The sequence below is a fragment of the Macaca thibetana genome, chromosome 12 (genome assembly GCF_024542745.1).
Source record: "Macaca thibetana thibetana isolate TM-01 chromosome 12, ASM2454274v1, whole genome shotgun sequence".
In the NCBI taxonomy this organism is placed as follows: Eukaryota; Metazoa; Chordata; class Mammalia; order Primates; family Cercopithecidae; genus Macaca; species Macaca thibetana.
The window spans coordinates 71,594,835-71,612,384 of NC_065589.1; the positions used below are offsets into that span (position 1 = coordinate 71,594,835).

At 41.4% G+C, this 17,550-nt stretch overlaps 1 protein-coding gene across 1 annotated transcript in view; it reads left to right on the forward strand.

Annotated features, from left to right (window-relative positions):
• The window catches only part of METTL8 (methyltransferase 8, methylcytidine), a 139,166-nt gene extending 124,421 nt beyond the window's left edge, over positions 1-14,745 (forward strand). The window contains 2 exon segments of the mRNA XM_050751356.1: positions 3,480-3,582; positions 8,854-14,745. The gene's annotated coding sequence lies outside the window, so the exon portion shown is untranslated.
• The last annotated feature ends 2,805 nt before the right edge of the window (positions 14,746-17,550 follow it).

Genomic DNA, 17,550 nt, shown 5'->3' on the forward strand with positions numbered 1-17,550 from the left:
AGTATTAGCAAATGGCTTTCCTGAAAGCTTACACTGATTTACATTGTTGCCACCACATCTGAGAGTGATAGTTTAAGCCTCCCCAAAGGTGTGGTATGAAATTAATTAATCTTTTAATTTACATTTCTCTGATAACTGGCAATCTTGAACATTTTTTCATTTGAGATTGCATTTTATCTTATGCGAATTGTCTGCTTGTACCCTTTTCCATTTATCTGACTGTGAAACCATAGGTGAGTCACTTAACCTCTCTGCGGCTTGGTTTTCTCATCGATAAGCAGGATAATAATAATTTCTATCTCAGAAATGTTGTATGGATTTCTCGATGTAAAGTATATAGAATAGTACTTGATATATGGAGAACCTTTTAAAAAATGTTAGTACTAGTTGTATTAGAATATTCCTGATTTTCGTTACAATTTATGATTTCCTCTGGTATTTGTATAAATGCATAAATATCTTTGATTAACTTAGAAGTCTTTATAAAACATAGATGTAATCATTTGGTCTGCTGGGTTTTTGCTAAGTGTCTTTCTCTGTTGTTTTAATTACTGTATTGGTTTTGTGTGTATGTTCAGGCATGCACATATGAGCGTACGAGTATGTATTTTCTCACAAGTCCAGAAACACAGAGTCTATGCCAAAGGGGCAGCTCATAAAAATGTTAACTGCCTGACAGTGCTCAGAATGGTGCATCATCTCTGTTGAATAACTGTTCAACCAAATCATTTAGAAAAATACCAAACAAGCAAAATCAAACCACATACATACACGCACTCACAAAATCAAAACCAAATCCAAACCATGCACATACTCACGTGCACATTACAAACAAAATGTTTTAAGCCAGAGAGAGAAAAGATATTGTAAACCATATAAATTATTTCTCTTTAAGAATAACTGATTCTTTTTTTTTTTTTTTTTTTGAGACTGAGTCTTGCTCTGTCGCCAGGCTGCAGTGCAGTGGCACGATCTTGGCTCACTGCAACCTCTGCCTCCTGGGTTCAAGCGATTCCCCTGCCTCAGCCTCCTGAGTAGCTGGGACTACAGGTGCCCGCCACCATGCCCAGCTAATTTTTTGTATTTTAGTAGAGACGGAGTTTCACCTTGTTGGCCAGGATGGTCTCGATTTCCTGACCTCGTGATCCGTTCGCCTCGGCCTCCCAAAGTGCCAGGATTATAGGCGTGAGCCACTGTGCCTGGCCATAACTGATTCTGTATATACAATTGTTGCCTAATTCCTAGCGTACTGAGATCCTATTTATTTATGTATTTATTTTCTGAGATCTAATTTAGACCATGGAGAGGAAAAACATAAAGGTGGTATTAATAAACTGCTTTGGGGAGTAAAAGAACCTCTTAGAATCCACGACATCATGGATGGAAGAGATCCTTGAGGAGGGAATGAAGCACAGCTCAGAGTGGGAAGGTTAGCAGTGTTGAAGACCAAAGTTATTCATCCCTACATGAGTCAATTGAAAGAAAAGAATTAAAAGCATTAAAAAAAACAATATGAGTAATGGGAGGAACTGATGAAGCCTGCTGCCCAGATGAGGATTGGAAACTATTTAAACTGGATAATACAGTGTGTGTTTTGGCTCTGAGAAAACAGAAGTTGAACTTTTGAGTAGTAATCAAGGGCATGGTCTCAAAGTGTTTGCAAATAGTGCTGGTATGGAGAACAGATGCCGACATTATTGCCAATGGGAATCACAATAAGAGACTAAAAGAAACCACAGGAAATTTTTGCAGAAAGCTTGGCATTGAGAATGATTTATGGTTGATTTAAGAAGGAGACAAGGAAAATAAGGCTACAGTGTATACCATCTGACTGCTGTAGACCAAGGATGTAAACAGTTAGCCATGGCTTTCCAGCCTCCTGGAAATCAGGATTCTGCTCATACAGAAAGGCGCCAGAATGTTTGTCTGAGTTAAGTGCATACTTCTTTTTTAGTATCTAAGAATAGTTATCCTCCTTTCCTCTCCCATTACTGCTTGGGTATCCTTAAAAATCCTCACCAGCTATTAAGTATCATGGAGTTACGCAAAGAGGTCTGCAGGGAACTTGATGGCTTCCCAAAGCAGATCAGAGAAACTCCCAGGAGGCCCTAGGCTTGAAAGGTGAGCAGCTCTATTTTGTTGCTGTTATGTGTGTGATGTACTTTTATGTTAGAAAACTGAGGTTTGGAGGATTTAGGAGAGTGAGGTGAATCTTCCAAAAATATCTAACAAAGTATGCTGAGAAGGTAAGTTAGAGCGGAAAACACGTGACCATTCCTTGGCCTTGGGTCACTTAAGTTATAACCTCCCTTCAGAGAGTAGAGAACAAACATTGCCTCTGAGACAAAAATAAGAACTTCTTTTTGTTTGTTGGTTTGTTTGTTGTGAGAGAGGGTCTCGCTGTGTCACCCAGGATAAAGTGCGGTGACGTGATCATGGCTCACTGCAGCCTCAACCTCCTGGGCTCAGGTGATCCTTCCACTTCAGCCTCCTGAGTAGCTGGGACCACAGGTGCGTGCCAGTACACCTGGCTACTTTTTAAATTTTTTTTAGAGACAGGGTCTCCTTATGTGGCCCAGGCTGTTCTCAAACTCCTGTCCTCAAGCCATCCTCCCACCTCGGCCTCCCCAAGTGCCAGCATTATAGGCGTGAACCGCCATGCCTGGCCAAAATAAGAAGTTTTTGAGCTATCCTATAGGGTGTCTGAGTTTTGCAATGGGAAAAGAGAGATATATTTGACTAAAAGTAGTAGGATTTTCATATGAGAGAGATAGTCTAGAGGGAGGTCAGTGCTGGTCCTCAAGTCCTTGGGACTACCAGAGAAATATAAGGGGAGAAGATGAAAAACAGTAACAACCAAAATGTTGCCAAAGGTTAAAAACAATGAGCCTGTGACAATGCTTTCTGAATAGCAAAGGAAGCAGATTAGATGAGGAAAATTATGTTAGGCTTTGTGCCCAGAAACCTGAGCCAATGAAGCCTATCAGTGACCAGAGTTCCATTACCTTAGGAAACTGACTCCAGGCTCTCTCGTCATGTCTGTTTATAGGCATTCTCCCCACATTCATATCTCGCCCTTATTTCCTAGTTGTGTTTCCTTTGAAAACTTATACTCCTTGAGCCTGTGCTAAGACTGCAGAGGTCCATCCAAACCTGGACCACAGTAGCTAGCGAGATCCAAGTGTACCCTTGGTGTGCAGGGTGCCCGTCTCAGGAGCATAGTCAGAGAAGAGCTGTTACAGCAAGGGTAGATGGAAAGGTGAGGATTCTCTCTGTCTGCCTGCATTGTCCTCTCCACCCTCTTGTTTTCTTGGCAGAATCCTTGATCATTCAGGATCTACTCAAATGTTATTATCTATTATCTCTCTGTAAACCCCATTGATGGAAAGAGCTCTATTCCCATGGCATCTTGTACACAGCATTAATTACGCATTTGCTGCATTGTTTTCTAATAGTTTGTGTGTCCATCTTTCTTACAGGACCATCATCTCTAAGATGTTAGGGACTGTATTTTGCATCTATCTCCAGCCCTGAAGCAGTATCCAGAAGTACCTTGTGCTGTATGGAAGCTGTCAGCTACATGTGGGTATTGAGCACTTGAAATGTGATAAATTCCAACTGAGATTGTTGCGAGTGTAAAACACACATCAGGTTTTGTCAACCTAGTATGAATAAGAGAATGTAGGCTGGGTACAGTAGCTTATACCTGTAATCCCAGCATTTTTGGAGGCTGAGGCAGGCAGATCACTTGAGGCCGGGAGTTCGAGACCAGTCTGGCCAACATGGCAAAACCCTGTCTACTAAAAATACAAAAAATTGGCCAGGCGTAGTGGTGAATGTCTGTAATCCCAGCTACTTGGGAGGCTGAGGCTCAAGAATCACTTGAACCTGAGATGCAGAGGTTGCAGTAGGCCGAGATCGCACCCCTGCACTCCAGCCTGGGCAACACAGTAAGACTCTGTCTCAACGAAAAAAAAAAAAAAAAGAGCCAGGCATGGTGGCTCATGCCTGTAATCCCAGCACTTTGGGAGGCCGAGGCGAGTGGATCACCTGAGGTCGGGAGTTCGAGACCGTGCTGGCCAACATGGGGAAACCCTGACTCTACTGAAAATGCAGAAATTAGCCAGGCATGATGCAGGCACCTGTAATCCCAGCTACTCAGGAGGCTGAGGCAGGAGAACCATTTGAACTCAGGAGACGGAGGTTGCAGTGAGCTGAGATCTCACCACTGCACTCCAGCCTGGGCGACAGACAGAGACTGTCTCAAAAAAAAAAAAAAAAAGAGAGACAGAGAATGTAAACTATCTCACTAATACATTTTTATGATTACATGTTAAAATGATAATATTTGGGATGTATTGTGTTAAATAGGATATATTATTAAAATTAATTGTATCTGCATCTTTTTACTGTCTTACATGGCTACTAGAAAATTTAAAAGTATATATATGGCTCCTGTTATACTTTTATTGGACAGGGATGGTCTAGAACATAGTAGAGGCTCGTTTGAGTCAGGGTCTTAGCAGGCAAAAGAAAATACATTCATTTTGGATTTTGAAGAGATGTTAATGAAGGGGCAATTTATAGAAGTGTGGGCAAGGTTAAGGAAACCCACAAAGGATGCTGAGGCACCAAGAGACTAGCAAAAGAGGGGAGCAGTTAGCCTACAAAGGAGAGGAAAAGCCATTACTAGAGCTGGTGAGCACTGGAGGTGCCTAAGAGGAGCACCCAGCAGGAGCTCTAGTTCCCGTCACTGCCAGAACCATATCTTGCTCCCACTGGCTGTAGGGAATCAGAAGCCAGAGGGCAGAGATCCTGGATGATGTAGCCCTTAGGGGACCACTCCCACCACCCCCGGGCAGAGAAGAATGGAGAATAGGTGAGGGCAGGAGGAGAGCATGGGATAAAGAGTAATGAGCACAGAGCTCAGTACATTTGTTCAGTGAATGAATGAAATGAAACTAGTCACTAAGGAGAGAATGGAGGATGGTGCAAAATTAACTTTTTCCCATCTGGGATTATTTTGCAGTAGTCCTTTTCAAACTGTTCTGTGACACTGAAGAGTTTAATGAAATTATGTTAGGGGTTCCACAGACATTTCTTTCCTGTTCTAAATATATGTATTTCTAACTATTAAAATACTGCCCTCGAGGATGGGCACGGTGGCTCACATCTGTAATCCCAGCACTTTAGGAGGCCAAGGCAGGTGGATCACTTGAGGTCAGGAGTTTGAGACCAACCTGGCCAACATAGTGAAACCCCATCTCTACTTAAAATATAAAAATTAGCTGGGCATGGTGGCACATGCCTGTAGTCCCAGCTATTCGGGAGGCTGAGGCAGGATAATTGCTTGAACATCGGAGGCAGATGTTGCAGTGAGCTGAGATTGCACCACTGCGTTCCAGCTTGGGCAACAGAATGAGACTCCATCTCAAAAAAAAAAAAAAAAAGAACTCGCCTAAAGCACAGGAACATGCACATCCAAACGTGTTATATATCAAAATTTTTAACACATGGGAAACAGGTCACACATCAACTTGTGCTGCCAGGTGAATTTTTGTGCAAGCCTAAAAACAAGAGTTCCTCCTGTGTCTTTTGTGGTTTTATTTGAATATTATTTTTTATTCTTTTAATTTTTCTAGTCAGTCTCTGCTTATCCATTAATTGAATATCTTAAATGTGTCACTTATTAACGTTTAGGTCTGCATTAGTGCTTTAGAAAAATTCAGGTCTACACATGTCCATTTATATAAAATTGCACACATTAGTATACCATTGTAACACATGGGCACAGCTCAATTAAATGCTGAGCAATGTTCAGGAATGTGTATTTGACACATGTTCTTGTCTCATCACGTATCTCACTTGCTATCATGTTTATGTAAAAATGATACATTCATGTTAAGGAATTCTACAATAGCAGATATTGTAGGAATTCAATCTGAAATGCATTTCTGGCCATTTGCATTTGATGTTCCCTATGCTTTGAAAGTATTTCCTTCAGCTCTTGGTAAGGCTGAGATTAAGATGTTCCTTAGTTCTATTTATCCTTTTATCCTTTAGCTTTTAGCTGAAATGTTTCCTCCTTGGGAAAGGCTTCCCTGACCACCTAATCACTTAAGTAGGTTCCCCTCCCCATTCTTTCTTTAAGCATTATTTCAGCCTTCATAGCACTTACCACAATTGGTAACTATTTTGCATAATTACCTCTTTATTGGTTTTTGCCTGTTTCCCTAACAAGAATTTAAATTTCATCAGTGTAGGGATGGGGTCTCTACTTAGCATGGGTCAGGGACTATTTGAGCTTTACCCATATTCATTCATCTACTCACAATCACCTTGTGAGGGCCCCTTTGAGAGACAAGGACACTGAGATGCAGAGAGGGTAAGTGGCCCGGTCAAGGTCTCCTAAGCTATCATATGAGAGAGCCAGGATTCAAACCCAGGAATCAGTGGGGGCCCAAGAGTACAGCAGCATGTTTAACATTAAAGGCTTCCAACTCCAGGCCCCAAAGTGCTAACAAAAACACTGGATTTTTGTTTTTCTTTTCTTTTTTTTTGAGACAGAGTCTCGCTCTGTCACCCAGGCTGGAGTGCAGTGGCACCAACTCCACTCACTGCAAGCTCCACCTCCCAGGTTCAAGCGATTCTCCTGCCTCAGCCTCCCGAGTAGCTGGGATTACAGATGCCTTGGCCTCCCAAAGTGCTGGGATTACAGGCATGAGCCACTGCACCCGGCCCAGCAAATACATATTCTTCCAACTCATGGATGAGAAACTGATGTCCACGCATGGTCTGAGACATGGTACTATGTAGCACGTAGGAGAATCGGAATTCCAGGCAGGTGATAGGGCATGATGGTTAGGAGGATAGGTTCAAATCTTCATTCTGCCATTTTTGGGCTGGGTGATCTTTGGAAAGGTACTTAATTTCTCTAGGTCTCAACTCATTTGTAAAATGGGGATAATAGTACCTACCTCATAAGGTTATTGTAATAGTTATAATAATTCACATAACCCAGCACCGTAGGAAGCTTTCAAAAAATGTTAGCCTGGTCAGGCACGGTGGCTCATGCCTGTAATCCCAGCACTTTGAGAGGCCAAGGTGGGAAGATCACGAGGTCAGGAGTTCAAGACCAGCCTGGCCAGCATGGTGAAACCCTGTCTCTACTAAAAATACAAAAAAATTAGTCGGGAATGGTGGTGTGCACCTGTAGCCCCAGCTACTCGGGAGGCTGAGGCAGGAGAATTGCTTGAACCTGGGAGGTGGAGGTTGCAGTGAGCCGAGATCATGCCACTGTACTCCAGCCAACAGAGTGAGACACCATCTCAAAAAAAAAAAAAAAAAGTATTTGCTGAGCGCATCTGTGTTCTCTGGGTGGAGAGCTGGAGGGCAGGTGTATGTAGACGAGTTCATTCTTAGCAGAGGTCACCAGGAAACCTTTTGCTCATTCTGAACTATGTCCTGTCCTCTCCCAATGGTGTTCTTTTTGGGCCTCTCAGTTTAACATTGTCATTTTCCTGTGGAAATGCTGGGAAACACAATATGTGGAAGTTAAACAACATACTCCTAAATAACTCATGGGTCAAAGAACAAAGAAGAAATCAAAAGAGAATCTGAAAATAATTTGAGAGGCAAAAAGTACTTTGAAAGGAGGAAAAATGAAGACACAACATACCAAAACTTAGGGGATATAACTGAAGCCTCCTGTGTACAGAATAGAGGGGACTTCAAAAAGTTCATGGAAAATTATTAAATTAAAAGATAAAAATGAAAAATATAAGCTTTATTTTTCAACATAAGCTCCATCAAGTCCAAGACACTTTTGTAAACAATGATACCAGCCATTTAATCTTTTCCTAAAGAACGCAGGGTCCTGGGAATGTAACCATGTCAAGGCAGTCTTTTTTTTTTCTTTTGAAATGGAGTCTCACTCTGTAACCCAGGCTGGAGTGCAGTGGCATTATCTCAGCTCACTCCAACCTCCACCTCCTGTGTTTAAGCAATTCTCCTGCTTCAGCCTCCCAAGTGACTGAGATTACAGGCATGCACCACTATGCCAGGCTAATTTTTTTTTTTTTTTTTTTTTTTTTTAGTAGAGACAGGGTTCACCACGTTGACCCACCATATTGACCAGGCTGGTCTCGAACTCCTGGCCTCAAGTGACCCGCCTGCCTCGGCCTCCCAAAGTGCTGGGATTACAGGCGTGAACCACCGCACTCAGCCAGGGCAATCTTTTTTGCATTGTCATCTGAAGAAAAATGGATGCCCTGTAAAGGATATTTTTAATTTTTATTTTTAGAGACAGAGTCTCACTCTGTTGCCAGACTGGAGTGCAGTGGTGAGATCATAGCTCACTGCAACCTTGAACTTCTGGGCTCAAGCAGTCCTCCTGCCTCAGCCTCTCAAGTAGTTAAGAGTACAGGTGCATGCTGCCACACCCAGCTAATTTATTAAATTTGTAGTAGAAATGAGGTCTCGCTATGTTGCTCAGGCTGGTCTCGAACTCCGGGCCTTAAGCAGTCCTTCCACCTCAACGTCCCAAAGTGTTGGAATTACAGGTGTAAGACACCAGGCTTGGCTAAAGACTTTTTAAGATTACAAAACAAAAAGAATTTCAGGGCTGGGCACGGTGGCTCACCCTGTAATCCCAGCACTTTGGGAGGCCAAGGCAGAAGTATTGCTTGTGTCCAGGAGTTCAAGGCCAGCTTGGGCAACATAGAAAGACCCCTGCTGATCTCTTTGGGACATTGTCTCCATAAACTTTTTGTAAAGCATCAATGATTTCACTATTTTTCTACCCAAACCATACATTTGATGTTAGTTCTTTTTTTTTTTTTTTCTTTTTTTTAGACGGAGTCTCGCTCTGTCCCAAGCAGGAATGTAGTGGCGTTATCTCGGCTCGCTGCAACCTCCACCTCCCCGATTCAAGCAATTCTCCTGCCTCAGCCTCCCGAGTACCTGGGATTACAGGTGCGTGCCACCATGCCCTGCTAATTTTTGTATTTTTAGTAGAGACGGGGTTTCACCATGTTGGCCAGGCTGGTCTTGATCTCCTGACCTCAGGTGATCCGCCCATGTCAACCTCCCAAAGTGCTGGGATTACAGGTATGAGCCACTGTGCCCAGCCTTGACGTTAGTTGTTGCTTCAGTTTTATTAATAGAATTCATGTTGCTCTGATGGGGACTGTTCTCAAACTGATGTCTTATCCTTCTTAGTGCCCCAAACTAGATCCTGTTCAGACATGCTATAACAAATTAGTATGAGTTTATTTTTGTGCACACATTTTGAATTATCTGTGTAGGTTTTTCATAATACACATTTTCCCTGAATTTTTTTGAAGAGCTCCTCATCTATTTGTGTGTTTAACTTCCTTCTATCCTCTCTTTCACATGATTCACTTTTTTTTTTTTTAATTTATTTAAGCAACACTTACTGAAGGCCAACTCTGGGCCAGACACTGTGCTGAGGTTTGGAGACATGGATGACCAGAGCACGGTCACAGTCCTCTAGGGATGCTAGGCAGATGGAGCCCATAAACTAATGATTACACCAATTAATTGGCTAAGGATTTGAACCAGGATTCTAGTCAGCAGGACCAGAGGAAAGATATTACCCTTTTAGCCTGTTACTGTCTCATTTTGTTTTTTATTATATCTTTCTCCAGCTTTCCTTTTCTCTCAAAGACTTTCTTTTCTGGCTATCTCATATTTCCTTTTTTTCCTACTTTTTAATTATTTATACAGCCAATTCCAGGTGACCTCTTTTGTGAATTTTATACAATTAATGCTTGGTCCCCCAACTGCTGGAATCTGGATTTAATCCTCCACAATCAGCCCCTCACTCCCCAGAATGATGAATGCTCAGGGAACAGGGATTAATTGTAACATTAGCCTAAGGAAAGCTGAACGAGGCAGTCATTAGTTCTTTACCACTCCCTATTTCTCTGCTTTCCACAAAATTTAGGATTTCTTCCCAACCCACATAGAAATAACTTTTAAAAAAAATTTTCTCAATTCTCTGCTCCATCTCTAGAGGCACAAACATTACAAATAGGTGTCTGTGACTTCTTTCCTGCTACCCCTGGAATTGTGGAATGTTGTTTTGAAATTCTTCTTTGGATTTTTGTATCCAGAGTTATATCCCCAATTCTTAGCATACTGCCTGACACATAATAGGTTTTTGATAAATATATGTGAAAATAAATGCAAAGTTAAAAGAGAGAAAAATATTAGTACATGATTTTTGCACGAACAGTGTTGCTATGTTTTTATTTAGAAGTTTATGCATCCATTTGACCCCTAAATTATATGGTCCTCAAGAATAAGGGGACCAGTTTTTCTTCTTCTTTGTATTCTCTCCTGCCCTGTGCCTAAAATAATGCCTGGTAGGATACAAAACCATAATCTATATTTGTTGAATGAAGAATGAGTAAAGACTAGACAGCTGATATCTGTGATTGATGTGGATGAGGATTTATATTACTAATGTTGTCTTAACTATTTTCTGGAACAAAGTGTAAATAACTTGGGTAAATAAACTATAAATGAGATTAGAGGAAGGTCTTGGAGAAGAAACATCATGGGTGGCACTAACGCCGGGGGAGCCCCTGCTTAAGATGGCTGCACCTGCCACTGTTTCACTCCCCTGGAGATAGAACTCTGGAGACAGCTTTGCACGTGGAATGGGGGTACAAGAGTGTGAACATGTGGCTGTGGGATTTTGTTAATGTAGTAATTTCCTTCCAAACACTTGAAAAAGACTTTTCTAATTCTATTCTATTGCTATTGCATCTGTGCTGTCGCCTCATATCACATTTAAATTCTATGACTTGTCTAGTTAATATGGACATGCATAACAAGTGGGCCCAGATCTTATTCTAAATGGAAGTCAGAGCCAGTGTCCAGATACTAGAAAAGCGTGATTACCCCAAGAGCAGAGTTGTGTTTTCTGAGAGGGCTTTGAACAGTGTCTATGGAACTCCAGATGTAAATTTCTGTATTAGACAAGTAAAAAGATTTATGAAACACGTTTATCCTCTTTCTTGGAGAAAAAAAAACTTCTCTTTTGCGAAAAGACTTAGTGTTTGAGTACTTCTTGACCCTTAAGGGAAAGGAAGAAAATTATATCAGAAATCTATGCATGCTAAAATAATATTCATTCAAAATGAGAAATGATTGATTCTTTCCATATGTTCTTAGACTATTTCAATTTAAGTTAATTTTGCAGGAGTCATTAACCGTCTCCACAAAATTTGTTTGGATTTTCTCCGAATGCTGGCTTTGGCACACCTGCAGCCAGTGCATGTCTTTATGGTTAATCCGTAGGAATCAAAATTAATTTCAGTGAAACAGCTAAATTGTCCTCAAGAGTCCTTACTCTTGTGTCTGGTTAGCATTCACCAGAGGCAGTAAACACAGCCTGACAAGGGTGATAGAAATGTTTCAAGGGACCTTTCCAAGTTTTCTTGCTATCTTTTTTCTTTTTAATTTGCAGGTGCAAAAATTCCATTTATAATTCTTTAATTCCAAGGGCAATGGGTATCTTGGGGTCTCAGATTCAGGACAAGTGGCCAGCTGGGATACAATATTCTGCTTGCAAGTCATGGCAGGTGCAAAAGGAGGGCAAGCCATTAAAAGTTTGGCCTGTTCTCCTTTTCTCTCTTTTTGTGCTTCCTTTTCCTCTTCTAGACGGGTGTACAATTACATGAGCTGAATTAGTTATCTCCCAAAGCTGTGCTGTTGTACATCCAGGAAAAGGACTTGATTACTCAACCCATGGTTCCAGGAGCCTTATTTGGGTTCTTTTGTGCAGCAGAAGAAAAAAGTGCTGAGTGCACCCTCTATTTGTTTTGCGATTTGCCTGCTGGGCACATTGCTTGCTATCACTCTGGTTTCAATAGATGTCTTTCCACAGAGGTTTTAGCGCGTCTATATTTAGAAAACAATAAAAGATGTATAAGATGGAAAAATTAGGGGAAAGCAGAAGTGCACTGAGGAGGAGAGAAAAGGGCAAGAGACAATCATGGATCCTTCTCATGACAGGAGCTGTCCCTAGCATCCAGGCTTGATTTCTTTCTTGGCTTGCCAAGTGTTCCACTGTGCAATGTGGAGTTATTAAGTGTGGAGATGAGGGGAGGAACAAGAGACAAGGAAAACATAGCTCCAATACTCTGTGGTGTCTTTGGAGTGAGTTTTGCCAAGGCGTGTACCAGACACTGTGTGAGAATCCAGGAAGGGAGAGACATGTCAGCTGTGAGAGGCATATCCATGCAGTTATGACGGCCACATGTGGTCTCCTTTGTTGGGCTTTGTCAGCATATGAGCTGCTGATGAGGATGACTTCTTTCCCAACCAGGAATGGTTTGTATGGCTTTTCTGCAAGCTATTGTTGAGAGCTTAGGTTTGGGGATTCCTGAGGTGGGTGTAACTAGAGCAGGCTCTGGTCTATCTTCACTCAGACTTTGATGCTTTGAAAAGATTAACAGGCAAAATACTCAGAGATTAAAAACAAACAAACAGATGGAAAAAGAAAGGAAGGATGGAGAAGTTGAAAGCAAGGAAGAAATGACTTTGAGATGGTCTAGTCTCTTGACTTGTGTAGCTATAATGACTTCATTGCACATGATCTCAGATAGTAGGTTTATTTGATTGTGGGCCTGGTATATGTTTGTTCAATTTTACATGATCTCCTTAATGCTGTGTGGAATATTGTGAACTTGTAGTTATTTATGTATGTATGTATATATCTACTTACTTATTTAACTGTACACCTAGCATGGAGACACAGCTAGTTGGGTACTTAACAAATAGATATATGAGTTGCCATAGCTACAAACTACTACTAACAGTAAGATGTTCATAGCCATTTTCTTTATTTTGAGATGGAGTTTTGCTCTTGTTGCCCAGGCTGGAGTGCAATGGCGCGATCTCAGCTCACTGCAACCTCCGCCTCCTAGGCGATTTTCCTGCCTCAGCCTCCTGAAGAGTTGAGAATACAGGTGCCCACCACCAAGTCCAGCTAATTTTTGTATTTTTAGTAGAGATGGGGTTTCTCCATGTTGGCCAGGCTAGTCTTGAACTCCCGACCTCAGGTGATCCACCCGCCTCAGCCTCCGAAAGTGTTGGGATTATAGGCATGAGCCACCACGCCCAGCCCCCATTTTTTTGATGTTAAAAATGCAATGAAAAAAGAGAAGAAAAGGTTTTTTTGGCCAAAAAAATCATAATGACTTTAAGATATATAATTTAACACCAATTTCTTCCTTAAAAAGTTAAAGGCCCATGACCATTTTAAGTGATATGATTAGGAAAAATACAATTGTGTGATGAAGTACCACTATCAGGTTTCAGCTGCCTGGTTAGACTTCACCACAGGACTAGCCCTGTCTCAAAACATCAGATTCCAGTGTTGTGAATAAGAAAGTAGCCCCCAGTAGTCCATCCTTCTATCGGGGGACGTAACTTTCCTCCAGCGTTGAATCGCTTTTCTAGGTGGAAAGTTTTGGATATAACTCCTTCTGACCTGTTCCTCTCCAGGCCAGACCCCTGAACTTTCCTGAGAAAAGGAAGCAGCCCACAACCTATCTCTGCCTCATGGTCTCCATGCAGACTGGAAAAAAGAAAATAATACTGCCAGAAAACTTGAGTTCCGCTTCTGGCCCAGTCACTCGTGTGCAATGTAGAAAAATTAACTTCATTTCCCTGGACCTCAGGTCCTCATGGATGTAAAGAAGTGTGCTACTTGCTCTGATACTTCAAAAGACAGTTTATGGAGTAGGAAATGATGTCATGAAAAGAATGAAGGCTTTGGAGTCAGCCAGATCTGGTTCATTATTCAACAAATCTTTATTTAGCATCTACTATATGGCAGGCGCTATTCTTGGTGCCAGATGCTGCCTATGTGAAGCTCACATTTTAATGTGTGGACCAATACTAGTTAGTCTGTGGCCTTGGGCAAATCATTTAGCCCCTCTAAGCTTGTTTTTTCCACCTATAAAATGGACATTATAATAACATTTCAAGATGCGTTGTCAGGATTAGATACAATGATATTCAAAGCACCTATTATACAGTAGAGGCTCAATGAATGGTATGTAAATAATACTATACAATATATGAGAAAACACTTTTTTCAATTGTACAATTCTATTCAGATATGCAAATTATTATTTTTTTATCTCTGTACTGTGTGACTGTAAAGCCATAGACAATCACAAAATTACACTGCAGATTTAATAAATTTCCTTCTCTTTACTGCCTTAAAAGCAACTTCATTTATCAAAGAAATATTTTTTTTGAGTCTCTACTATGCATTAAATACCAGGCTAGCACTAGGGATATGGAAATAAATTTGACTTCCCTGCCCTTACTTAGGATCATAACAGTAAATGTTTGGATTTCACCAGGGTCCTCACTTTTGGAGAGCTTATTCTTCCAGAGTTTATATTAGTTATTGACTGCTTAGAAAGAAATCAAGAAAGGAAAACAACTCTCTACTTGGCAAGTGGGTTAAGCTAAGGTGTTATTAGAGAGACCTAAAGCTCTATATATAAGACCCCTGGCAATCTCACTCTACTCAAAATGAAACAGGAGAACATCTTCCTATAGCTGCCTTAGAGGTAAAATTTCAATCTACCAACATCTTTTGCAACAGAAGAAAATCAATTAAGTTATTTACTATACCCCGCCACGTGACCAATGTTGTTACACATGTTTCAGAAATGTAAATGAAAATAAGGAGATGTTCCTAGAGATCAGCAGGAGACATGACACCTGCCCTTGAGGTAGGAGGTAGAATGTGTTCATTTATTTACTCATTTATTTAGACATGAACAATCTGTTTAGTAGCCATGGCGTTTGAGGAATCACACTGAGTGCTGGGAACACTAAGTGGGAGAACCAATAAAGTGGAAGAACAGTTATTGAGCACCTATTGTGCACCAGGCACTGCCCATCATTTCACTTTCATCATCTCAATGCATTTCCATCAATCCTAAAATAATTTTTTTTTAAAAAAAGGTTGTATGCTTCGACCTAAAGGCGTTCATTGGGGTGTGATAGGACAGAAAGCATCAATCCACAGCAAGAAGGAATGCCATGGAGGAAAAGGTCCCGAGCCAGTGAGCTCAGTAGAGGAGAGAATGGTTCACTGTCCCCAGAGGGTAGGGGCAAGCTTTGCAGAGGTTGTGGCATTCTAGTTTTTAAGCAGGAGCAACACAGGTGAAAGAGATCACTACGAGGTAGGCAGGGATACTGATGACAGAGAGATAGGGATTGACAGCACAGACCATTCGTGCTACAGGAGCTGGCCAAACCCCAAGGCTCTCAGAGCACCAGGTTACCAGTTGTTTCCCAAGCATTCACCCAGAGTAGTTGCTCATCTGAGAAACTCTGTTTCCCTGAAATAATGACACTGGGATTCAGATTTCTAGCCCAATTCATGGTGCACTTGGGGCCTCACTTATAATTCATTCTTGGTTTTATGAAGAAAACAGTTTCCTTCTGCTCTGTGCTCTGTTTTAGAGTCAAGAGCTGATCTTTGCACGGATGCCATGCTAGATCTTTATTTGTTTTGTGCTGATAAGATTTAGGAGTGAGAAGTGGAAAACAAACTGATCCTCTCTATCTCCCACTACTGGGTTTTGATAGATAAAGTGATCCTCTTGAAGTTTTTCTTCTTTCATTTGGAAAGTGTCATAAGATATAGGTTAAGCTGGGTGCGGTGGCTCACACCTGTAATCCCAGCACTTTGGGAGGCTGAGGCGGGCATATCATGAGATCAAGAGATCCAGACCATCCTGGCCAACTTGGTGAAACCCCGTCTCTACTAAAAATACAAAAATTAGCTGGGCGTGATGGTGTGCGCCTGTAATCCCAGCTACTCAGGAGGCTGAGGCGGGAGAATCGCTGGAACCCGGGAGGTGGAGGTTGCAGTCAGTGAGCCGAGATCGCTCCACTGCACTCCAGCCTGGTGACAGTGCAAGACTCCATCTAAAAAACAAACAAACAAACTACATATATATAGGTTAAGCACTAAGGTACGGTGTCAAGCTGGGAATGATGGCTTACACTTGTAATCCCAGAATTTTGTGAAGCCAAGGGGAGGGTGGATCACCTGAGGTCAGGAGTTTGAAACCATCCTGGCCAACACGGTGAAACCCCATCTCTACTAAAAATACAAAAATTAACAGGGTGTGGTGTCGTACACCTGTAGTCCCAGCTACCCAGGAGGCTGAGGCAGAAGAATCGCTTAACCATGGGAGGCAGAGGTTGCACTGAGCCAAGATTGTGCCACTGCACTCCACCCTGGGCTACAGAGTGAGACGGCATCTCAAAAAAAAAAAAAAAAAAAAAAAAGTGTGGCACCAGATATAAGTTCAAATCCCAGATCTACTTCTTATTAGTTGGGTAATCTTGAGTATTGACTTTTCACCCAAATTTGGACCCAAATTCTGAGAGGTGAGATACAACTATAAATGTGGAGTGCACCAAGGAAAAATTTAGAGAGCTCTTCTTTACCCCTCTGTTGTTTGAATAAACTGGTATAACTCAGTGATCACATCTACAGCATCAAGGCCATAGAGAAAGAAAAAAGCAACCACAGGCTGGCTCTCTAACTGGTTTGCTCTTCACTGCCTAATTCAGCAAGCTAATTTACCGGATCCACAAGGAAATTTTTGAGAGTTTTTTTGCCATAAATATGGTATACAGGCTCCACTTTGTCTTGGAGGTCTGTGATTATGTTCAGAAAACAGCTTTTATTGGAAAGCTAAACTTGTGAATAGGTAGGAGGCTAGAACTTTCAACTTACAATAATAATAATAGCAATAATAATAACTTTGGGAGGCATTTACTATATGCCTGGCACGATTTTAAGCACTTTATTATGAATTGATTCATTTAATCTTATAGTCATCCTATGAAATGGGTACTATCATTATCTCTATTTTAAGATCAGGAAATTAGGCCAGGCACGATGACTCATGTCTGTAATCCCAACACTTTGGGAAGCCAAAGTGGAAGGATCCCTTGAGACCAGGAGATTGAGACCAGCCTGGGCAAAAACGTGAGACCCTGTCTCTACAAAAAATTTTAAAAATCAACCAGGCATGGTGGCATGTGCCTATAGTCCCAGCTGCTTGGGAGGCTGAGGCAGAAGGATTGCTTGAGCCTGGGAGGTCAAGGCTTACAGTGAGCCATGATAATGCCACTGCACTCTAGCCTAGGCAACAGAGCAAGACTCTGTCTCAAAAAAAAGAAAAAGAAAATTGAGCCACAGAGAGGGACAGTGGCTTGCTGACTTGTCGGAGCCAGGATTTTTACCTACGCTGTCTGCTTTAGAGCCTGTGTCATGAACCTCTCTCCAGTTCTATAAGCCAACTTCTTTTAAAATAATTATAATAATAACATTTTGTGTTCTAATTATAAAACTAAGTCATGGTAGGAATTTTTGAAAATAGAGAAAGGGGTAAAGAAACTGAAATTATTTATATTTTTATTACCCAGGGATAACATTTATTAACATTTGGGTCTATTTCCTTTTGGAAA